We start from the raw sequence: 9,536 nt of genomic DNA, 5'->3' as shown, positions 1-9,536 counted from the left end.
CATCCCAGTCTTGATCCATACTAACTCAACGAACACCTTCGGAGATACCTGTAGAGCATCTTTATAGTCATCCAGTTACGTTGCGACGTTTGATACACACAAAGCATTCCTCCGGTGTCCGTGAGTTATATGATCTCATGGTCATAGGAACAAATACTTGACACGCAGAAAACAGTAGCAACAAAATGACACGATCAACATGCTACGTCTATTAGTTTGGGTCTAGTCCATCACATGATTCTCCTAATGATGTGATCCCGTTATCAAGTGACAACACTTGCCTATGGCCAGGAAACCTTGACCATCTTTGATCAACGAGCTAGTCAACTAGAGGCTTACTAGGGACAGTGTTTTGTCTATGTATCCACACAAGTATTGTGTTTCCAATCAATACAATTATAGCATGGATAATAAACGATTATCATGAACTAAGAAATATAATAATAACTAATTTATTATTGCCTCTAGGGCATATTTCCAACAAGTTCTACACCAACAACCTGCAATGGGAGCCCGAGGCGGATTGGATCGAATCTGGTTACAGGGTCCCCTTCGGCAAGATCAACGTCTTCATCGGCATGATTGGATCATCCGTGCCTGAGCTGGACATCTCCACCGACATCGTCGAGCCAACCAGGTATGTCCGCCCACTAACGACGTCAAATATGACTCGCCCGATCTTTGTTGGATTCACGCAGGGATCTGAGGAGCCAGAACACTCAGCGACCCAGGAAACCACACCTGTCAACACAGATGACGAATCATCCATGGGCGATTCAGATTCAATCCGGTCTCTACATGGGGATTTTCTCGGGGGCTTGTCCTTGGCCATGGACCCCAAAGTCCTTGACCGAACCCGCCTCCAGATCGCTATTTACATGGCTGGGGCGACTCAACCCTTGTCAAACGTGGCAGGCGGAGATGGGCCTGGCGAGACATCTAGAAGCCCGGTCGCTGTCTTGGTGGAATTAGCAGCAGAAATTACGAGGCTTATGGCGACTCCCATCACACCGGAAAACCAGGAGGCAGTAAACACGGAATTAGCGAAGCTAAGAGAAGCAGTGGCAAAAGCTCATCGGGATGCCGAGGTGGAATCTGCCAGAATCGAGACCCGGCAGGCTCAAATTACCGTCGAGAGAATTCGCTTAAATACTGACAACTGGCAGCTCGAAAGACACCAGTGCGCACCTGACGACGTCCATCAGCGGAGGCACCAGGGTCGCCTACCCCCTGATCTCAACCCGACTCGCCTGTTCGATACTCCCTGAACTCCCGGGGAGGGAGCCGCCCGAGGGGGAGGACCGGGCCAACCACCTAACCCGCCGGTTCAACCAATTGAGGCTCGCCTTCCCCGATTCCGGACACCTCAAGGTCACTTTTCCAACCCAATGGACAACGTCCTTGCTGCAACTCGCCATTTGGAATCTCTTCCGATTCACGGCAATACTCCTGCCGAGATAGAAGCAAGAAACGCCATTGAGATGTTGAAGACGGCGGTGGTTCAAAACGCCCAGTTCTCACATAGCCTAGATAGGCTGCATTCCACTCCCCAGGCGAGTCACACCAGGAGTCGGCCAGAGGACCAGCCCGCTGTAAACAGCGGACGGCGACTCATCCCCCAGGACAACCCGCCTGACCATCAAAACCCGCCGGGCCGGGATCTCCCGAACATCCAAGTCGCCCCAGCCCCTCTCGTCGCAAGTGGTGGACGAGTGGGGGTGCCGTGCTTGGCCCCCGCCCTCCGCAACGAACGAATGCCAAAGGATTTTAAAGGACCAAGAAAGGTGCCTAATTACACCCCGGACCTTGAGCCGGCATCGTGGGTCGAGAGTTATGAAATCGCCATGGACATGCTCGATGTAAACGAAGCAGTTTGCGCTAGATACTTCACGATGATGCTCGAAGGGTCAGCACATACTTGGTTAAAAAACTTACCCCCCAAATCCATCCAGACCTGGGCTGAATTGAAAGAGCGCTTCATCAAAAACTTCCGAGGAACCTGCAAGCGACCAATGACGATTGTCGATCTGCAGCACTGTGTTCAGCGCCCCGATGAGTCGGCCCACCATTGGTCACGGCGGGTCGCGGAAATTATCCATTCATCAGACGGTATCACGGTGGCTCAGGCTGTGTTGATCCTCGAGCAGAATTGCCACTACGAACCCCTGGTGCAGAAGTTGGGGCGACTCAAGCGAAAGGTCCAAGACATGGGGGAGCTAATGGATACTCTCACTAGATACGCTGAAGCGGACGACACCAAAGATCCCGGTGAGGACGGTAAAGCTAACTCGCCAAAGAAGGGCGAGTCATCCAAAAATCATACCCGGTTCCAGGGACGTAACCACCACAATCAGGGAGCCAATGGCAAGAGAAGGCAACAAGAGGAATCTTCGGATTTAGGCGCCAATACCAACACCAACAATGGCAACCAACGCCAGAATAAAAACAGGGGTTACAGTGGCAAGAAGCCGCGTAACTATGAAGAGTTACGCAAGGGCCCTTGCCCGCACCATGCCATGGCAGACGAACCGGCGAATCATTCCTGGGAGAACTGTTTCGTGATGCGGGAGTTTCGGGCGGAAGCGATCAAGAAAAGCCAAAATGGTGACCCGGACCAACGGCAGGAGTAGTTTGCTGCACCCAACCATCGTCAGAACCCCTTTGGCGGTTTTCCCGAGCCGGGGGCTCAGGGGGGCCCCCAGCCAAGCAGAGGCCAGTACCCAGTGCATCACCAGTGGCGGTATAACCCGCCCCGGGCTTTTCAGCAACCACCCCCCCACAGGGAGCTTCGCAGGGTCAGGATGACAACGGCGGCTTTCGCAGCAACCCCAAACAGTTAAGCAATGGGCAGTACCACGTTTTCACCACCAATGCTTGCAGGCGTGATAAGAAGGTGAGTCACCGGGCGTACAGTGTGTCTGAGCCGGCACTTCCCAGGTACCTCCACTGGTCCAAGCAGACCATATCATGCAGTAGGGAGGATCACCCGCCAAGAATTGACAACCCTGGCGACTTAGCGTTGGTCGTAGCTCCTCAAGTTGGGGGGTACACCCTGTCCAAGGTACTAATGGATGGTGGCAGCAGCATTAATATCTTATATTTTGACACTTTCCAAAGGATGAATCTATTGGAGAAGGATTTCATGCCTTCAACCACGGTATTCCACGGAATCGTCCCGGGAAAGTTGGCGTACCCCATAGGCCAAGTCAGGCTCACAGTCGCATTTGGAACAGCATATAACTACAGGAGTGAGTCGCTGATGTTTGAGGTGGTCAAACTGAAAAGCCCCTACCATGCGCTATTTGGGTGGCCGGCTTACGCCCGGTTCATGGCTCTCCCATGCTATGTTTACCTTAAACTCAAGATGCCTGGTCCTAAGGGACCCATCACGATGGACGGTGATAGAAGAATTGCAAAGGAGTGTGAAGAAGGGGACGCGGCTTATGCAGAAGTCGCCTGCGCTGCAGAAGAGCTCAAGTATCATCGGGCTAATGTTGATCCTTCTGACATGTCGCCCTTAAAGAAGCCAACGACAGATGCTGAGTCGCCCCTCAAGTTCAAACCAACAGATGACACTAAAACATTTGATTTTGTTCCTAGCGATTCATCCAAGCAGTTCACCATTGGAACGGGTTTGGATCCCAAATAGGAAAGCGCGCTCATCGAATTCATCCGTGAGAATCGGGACATCTTCGCATGGAAACCTTCTGACATGTCTGGTGTGCCAAGAGAATACGCTGAGCACCATCTTAATGTTGACCCAAAAGCAAAACCTGTCCAGCAGTATCTTCGCAGGTTTAACGAGGAGCGGCGCAAGGCAATCGGGGAAGAGGTTGCCCATCTCTTAGCCGCCGGATTCATCGTGGAAGTTTTCCATCCCAAGTGGTTGGCTAACCCGGTCCTGGTACTAAAAAAGAATGGCACTTTCCGTATGTGCATTGATTACACGGACCTTAACAGAGCTTGTCCCAAAGATCCTTTCGCTCTTCCCCGCATCGACCAGATTATTGACTCGGTGGCGGGATGCGAACGTTTGTGCTTTTTGGACGCCTACTCTGGTTATCACCAAATCAAGATGGCCGTGGAGGATCAAGAGAAAACAACTTTTATAACCCCCTTTGGGGCTTTTTGCTATGTATCCATGCCGTTTGGGCTCAAGAGTGCAGGGGCGACTTACCAGCGCTGCATCCAGAACTGCCTCTACGGCCAAATCGGACGCAACGTTCACGCCTATGTCGATGACATTGTGATCAAGACCCGCCGGGGGGAGACGCTACTCGAGGATCTCAAGGAAACTTTCGATAATCTGCGGGTGTATCAGATGAAGTTGAATCCCACCAAGTGTGTTTTTGGTGTTCCTGTAGGGAAATTGTTGGGCTTCCTCGTGTCTGAGCATGGCATTGAAGCTAACCCGGACAAAATCAAAGCAGTCACGTCCCTTGGGAAACCGGCAAACGTTAACCAAGTCCAACGGATGGCGGGTCGCATTGCGGATTTAAGTCGCTTCGTAAGCCGCCTGGGAGAAAAAGCAATTCCCCTTTATCAATTACTAAAGAAATCTGACCATTTTGTTTGGACAGATGAGGCTTTCGAAGCCTTGAAACGGCAACTGGTCAACCCGCCTGTCTTGGCCGCTCCGACTGAGAAAGAACCCATGCTTTTGTATATTGCGGCAAACTCTAAAGCAGTAAGTGTGGCGGTGGTCGTTGAAAGGAAGGAGGAAGGGAAGGAATACCCAGTGTAGCGCCCGGTATATTTTGTCAGCGAAGTGCTAACTCTTTCCAAGCAACGGTATCCACATTGGCAGAAGTTAGTGTATGGGGTGTTTATGGCGAGTCGGAAGCTTAAGCATTATTTCCAAGAGCATCCCATCACGGTGGTTAGTTCCGCCCCTCTCGGGGACATCATCCAGAATCGGGAGGCAACAAGGCGGATCGCCAAATGGGCGATTGAACTTGGGCCGCATCACGTACGATACACCCCTCGTACATCCATCAAATCTCAAGCCTTAGTTGATTTCATCAATGATTGGACGGAATTGCAGGCCCCGGAGGACAGGCCTGATCTTACGTACTGGACTATATATTTTGATGGATCCAGGCAGCTGGAAGGCTCGGGGGCTGGTGTGGTACTGGTATCCCCTCAAGGAGACAAATTCTGTTATGTCCTCCGACTCATGTTTCCGTGCACTAACAATGCTGCAGAATATGAAGCTTTGCTTCACGGCTTGCGACTCGCCAAGGAGATGAACCCTACGCGGGTCAAATGTTTTGGCGACTCTGATCTGGTGGCGCAGCAAGTTTCAAGCACTTGGGATTCTCGAGACCCCGTGATGGTGGCTTACAGAAGAGCTGTATCCGATGTGGCGGGTCATTTCCATGGCTATCAGGTTGATCACATTGACCGGCGCCTCAACGAGGCAGCTGATGCCCTTTCACGTCTTGGTTCTCAGCGAAAGCCGGTTCCCCCCAATGTTTTTTCTGGATATTCTGCATAATCCCTTCGTGAGTTTGCCGTCGGAGGAAGGGTTGGCAATACCAGATCCTGAGTCTCAACTCGTGGCGGCTCTCCACGTCACGCCGGATTGGGTTCTTCCCTATCTGGCCTATCTCGCCCGGGGCGAGTTAACAACAGACGAAGTTTTGGCCCGCCAAATTGTTCGACGGAGCAAATCCATGGTGATCATCAATGGCGAATTATATAAACGGAGTGCCTCTGGAGTTTTTCAACGATGCGTTTCCTCCGAAGAAGGATGCATAATCCTAAATGACATTAATTCCGGAGATTGCGGGCATCACGTCGGGTCACGCTCTTTGGTTTCAAAGGCATTCCGTCATGGTTTCTTTTGGTTGACGGATCATGCAGATGCAGAAGAGATAGTTCGTCGGTGCGAGGGATGCCAGCGTTATGGACGACAGGCTCATGTGCCGGCTCAAGAACTAAGAATGATTCCCATCACTTGGCCTTTCGCGGTCTGGGGGTTAGACATGGTTGGCCCCTTTAAAATGTCATCCAACAAGAAAACCCATTTGCTGGTGGCGGTTGATAAGTTCACCAAGTGGGTAGAGGAAGAAGCTATTGGAACTTGCGATGCGGAGACGGCGGTCAAATTCTTGAAGAAGCTGATTTTCCGGTTTGGATATCCACACAGTATCATTATTGATAATGGCACTAACTTGTCTCAAGGGGCGATGCAGGAGTTTTGCCGTCGAGAGCATATTCGGCTTGATGTTTCTGCGGTCGCTCACCCGCAATCTAATGGGCAGGCAGAACGGGCGAATCAGGAAGTTTTACGGGGAATTAAGCCCTGACTCATGGTTCCCTTGGAAAAGACCCCGTGATGTTGGGCTCAGGAGTTGCCGTCAGTGTTATGGAGCATCCGGACCACCGCAAACCGGTCCACGGGTTTTACCCCTTTCTTTCTGGTCTATGGAGCAGAAGTTGTTCTTCCCACTGACATAAGGCATGACTCGCCCAGAGTCGCCGCTTATGTGGAAGAGGACAACGAACTGGCGTGTCAGGACTCTTTGGACGCCTTAGAGGAGGCGCGTGACTTGGCTGCGGCCTGATCGGCCATTTATCAGCAGGATTTACGACGTTATCACAACCGCCGGGTCAAGAGCCAAACCTTTGAGGAAGGCGACTTAGTGCTTCGGCTGATACAGGATCGTGCTGGCATGCATAAGTTATCACCACCATGGGAAGGATCGTTCGTCGTCAGCAAAAATCTTCACAATGGCTCTTACTCTCTGGTGGATCTCCAGCCTGACCGGCCAACCACGGAGGCTGAGTCGACTCGCCCCTGAAATATTGCCCACTTGCGGCCTTACTACACTTGAGCTTTTAAGCTCTGCATTTTGTAAGTTTTTTAAATCCTTATTATAGAGCAATAAAATTAAAACGCCTCCCGGCTTGGGGGCTTCCTCTTATTGAGATCAGCTTTATTACCATTTTTGTCTATGAAATTATTATCTTGGGTGGTGCTTGAGCTTTCTAACTCGCCCGATCCTGTCACGACCTTATGAGCCGAAGAAATCATTATCTTGGGCGGCGCTTGAGCTTTCTGACTCGCCCGATCCTGTCACGACCTTATGAGCCGACGAAATCATTATCTTGGGTGGCGCTTGAGCTTTCTGACTCGCCCGATCCTGTCGCGACCTTATGAGCCGACGAAATCATTATCTTGGGTGGCGCTTGAGCTTTCTGACTCGCCCGATCCTGTCGCGACCTTATGAGCCGACGAAATCATTATCTTGGGCGGCGCTTGAGATTTCTGACTCGCCCGATCCTGTCGCGACCTTATGAGCCGACGAAATCATTATCTTGGGTGGCGCTTGAGCTTTCTGACTCGCCCGATCCTGTCGCGACCTTATGAGCCGACGAAATCATTATCTTGGGCGGCGCTTGAGCTTTCTGACTTGCCCGATCCTGTCGTGACCTTATGAGCCGACGAAATCATTATCTTGGGCGGCGCTTGAGCTTTCTGATTCGCCCGATCCTGTCGCGACCTTATGAGCCGACGAAATCATTATCTTGGGCGGCGCTTGAGCTTTTTGACTCGCCCGATCCTGTCGCGACCTTATGAGCCGAAGAAATCATTATCTTGGGTGGCGCTTGAGCTTTTTGACTCGCCCGATCCTGTCGCGACCTTATGAGCTGACGAAATTATTATCTTGGGTGGTGCTTGAGCTTTCTGACTCACCCTATCCTGTCACGCCCTTATGAGCCGACGAAACTGCTACCTTGGGTGGCGCTTGAGTTTTTTGACTCGCCCTATCCTGTCGCGACCTTATGAGCCGACGAAAGTACTATTTTTTACCTTCCTAGCACTGCCACAAGGTTTTTCAGACCTTTTTTCTGATTTGCCTCAAAATATTTTGGGGCGATTGCTATTTGTAAATCACTTATTATTCAGTGAGATGGTTTCACATATGTTTTTCAAAAGCTTAGAACAGGTTGATGATCGAGACCACTCTATTCCATGGCGGATTAAGCATCATAAAAAAGTCTCAAACGACGGATCAAGTATTTCACATCGCCTTAAGGGCGACATAAGGATTTTTTAAAGGTATCACAAAGGTAGTATCGATTCCTAAAGGAGACCTATTACATGGCTCTCATGGCCAATTCAATGAAAAATTATTCTGCTGACGCCCTGGGATCAGCCTGTTGCGAGCTTTGGCCAGCCTCAATCTGCAAGTCGCCCAGTACCCAGTTACACTTGGACAGAGCGGCAAATTCATCGTCATCGGTCAGGATTGATGAAAGATCCGCGTCCAAGTCAAAAGGATTTTTGGGTCGCCGCGGAGTTAAGCTGGTCGCCACAAAGGTTGGCGGGTTGACCTTCTTGTTCTTGCTATCATAGGCGGCCTGGTACTTTGATAAGTCCAGGCTTGCAGCAAGCTGAGTCGCCGCCAGACGGGAGTCCTTGACAAAACGCTGGTAGTCCTCTTCGGCGAATTCTGACCCATCATCCTTGAGTTAAGGAAAGCCTGCCGCTACTTCTTCTGGGTTGAGTTCTGGAGCATATGCTAAGCAGCGACTCAGTGTAGTCAGCACTCCCTTCCGGGCGACTGACCGAGTTAACTCGCCAATCTGGGGAGGAAGCGTGGATAGGCAGCCAAGCATCTTCTTTATGGAGGTTATAGGCTCCTTGGCGCCCATCACTGCTTTCACAGTCAGTACACTTCCGGTATATAGCTGCTCTATCAGCGTGTAAATCGCCTTCAGCTTTAGAACGCAATCATCCTGAAGTGGCGGCTCTCGGACCTGTACAAGGGGTAATGATAATCAACGACTCAGATAAGAGTTATTTGTTTAAAAAGGTCAAGAGTTAGTATTTTACGAAAGACGGCTTGCGCCATGTTTGAGATATGAGGTTTTAAACCAGACATCTCTTGTTGCAGAGTAGCCAGCTTGGCTTCAGCCTTCTCTGCTCGCTTCGTTGAAGCATCTTGGTCAGCTTGAGCCCTTTTTAAATCGGCTTTTAGTTTTTCCATCTCAGCTAAGACCAGTTGATACTTCTCCCCCGATTTGGCTCGGGCATCCTGCTGATCAGATAAGCTTTTCTTCAAGTCGCCAAGTGCTGACTCAGTCTGGATAAGAGATTCCTGTTGAAGCATATGATTAAGGGGCAAGTCTCAGAACTATTGCAAGCAATATCCCTGACACTTGGGGGCTAATGTATAATTTTTCAGACAAAATTATACAGCGTCAAGACCCGACTCATCTTTTTACTGATGACCCGGCCCTTGGGGGTTACCGGTCGAAAGTTTTTCTAGTCATCAAGACCCTGCTCATCTTTTTACTGATGACCCGGCCCTTGGGGGTTACTGGTCGAAAGTTTTTCTAATCATCAAGACCCGGCTCATGTTTTTACTGATGACCCGGCCCTTGGGGGTTACTGGTCGAAAGTTTTTCTAGTCATCAAGACCCGGCTCATCTTTTTACTGATGACCCGGCCGTTGGGGGTTAATGAAGATAATATGGTATACAACAAAACTTACCTCATGTTTGTTTTTCAGCATCCGAAGCAG

Source organism: Hordeum vulgare, chromosome 6H (genome assembly GCF_904849725.1).
Source record: "Hordeum vulgare subsp. vulgare chromosome 6H, MorexV3_pseudomolecules_assembly, whole genome shotgun sequence".
NCBI classification, from domain to species: domain Eukaryota; kingdom Viridiplantae; phylum Streptophyta; class Magnoliopsida; order Poales; family Poaceae; genus Hordeum; species Hordeum vulgare.
This window is presented reverse-complemented; position numbering follows the sequence as displayed.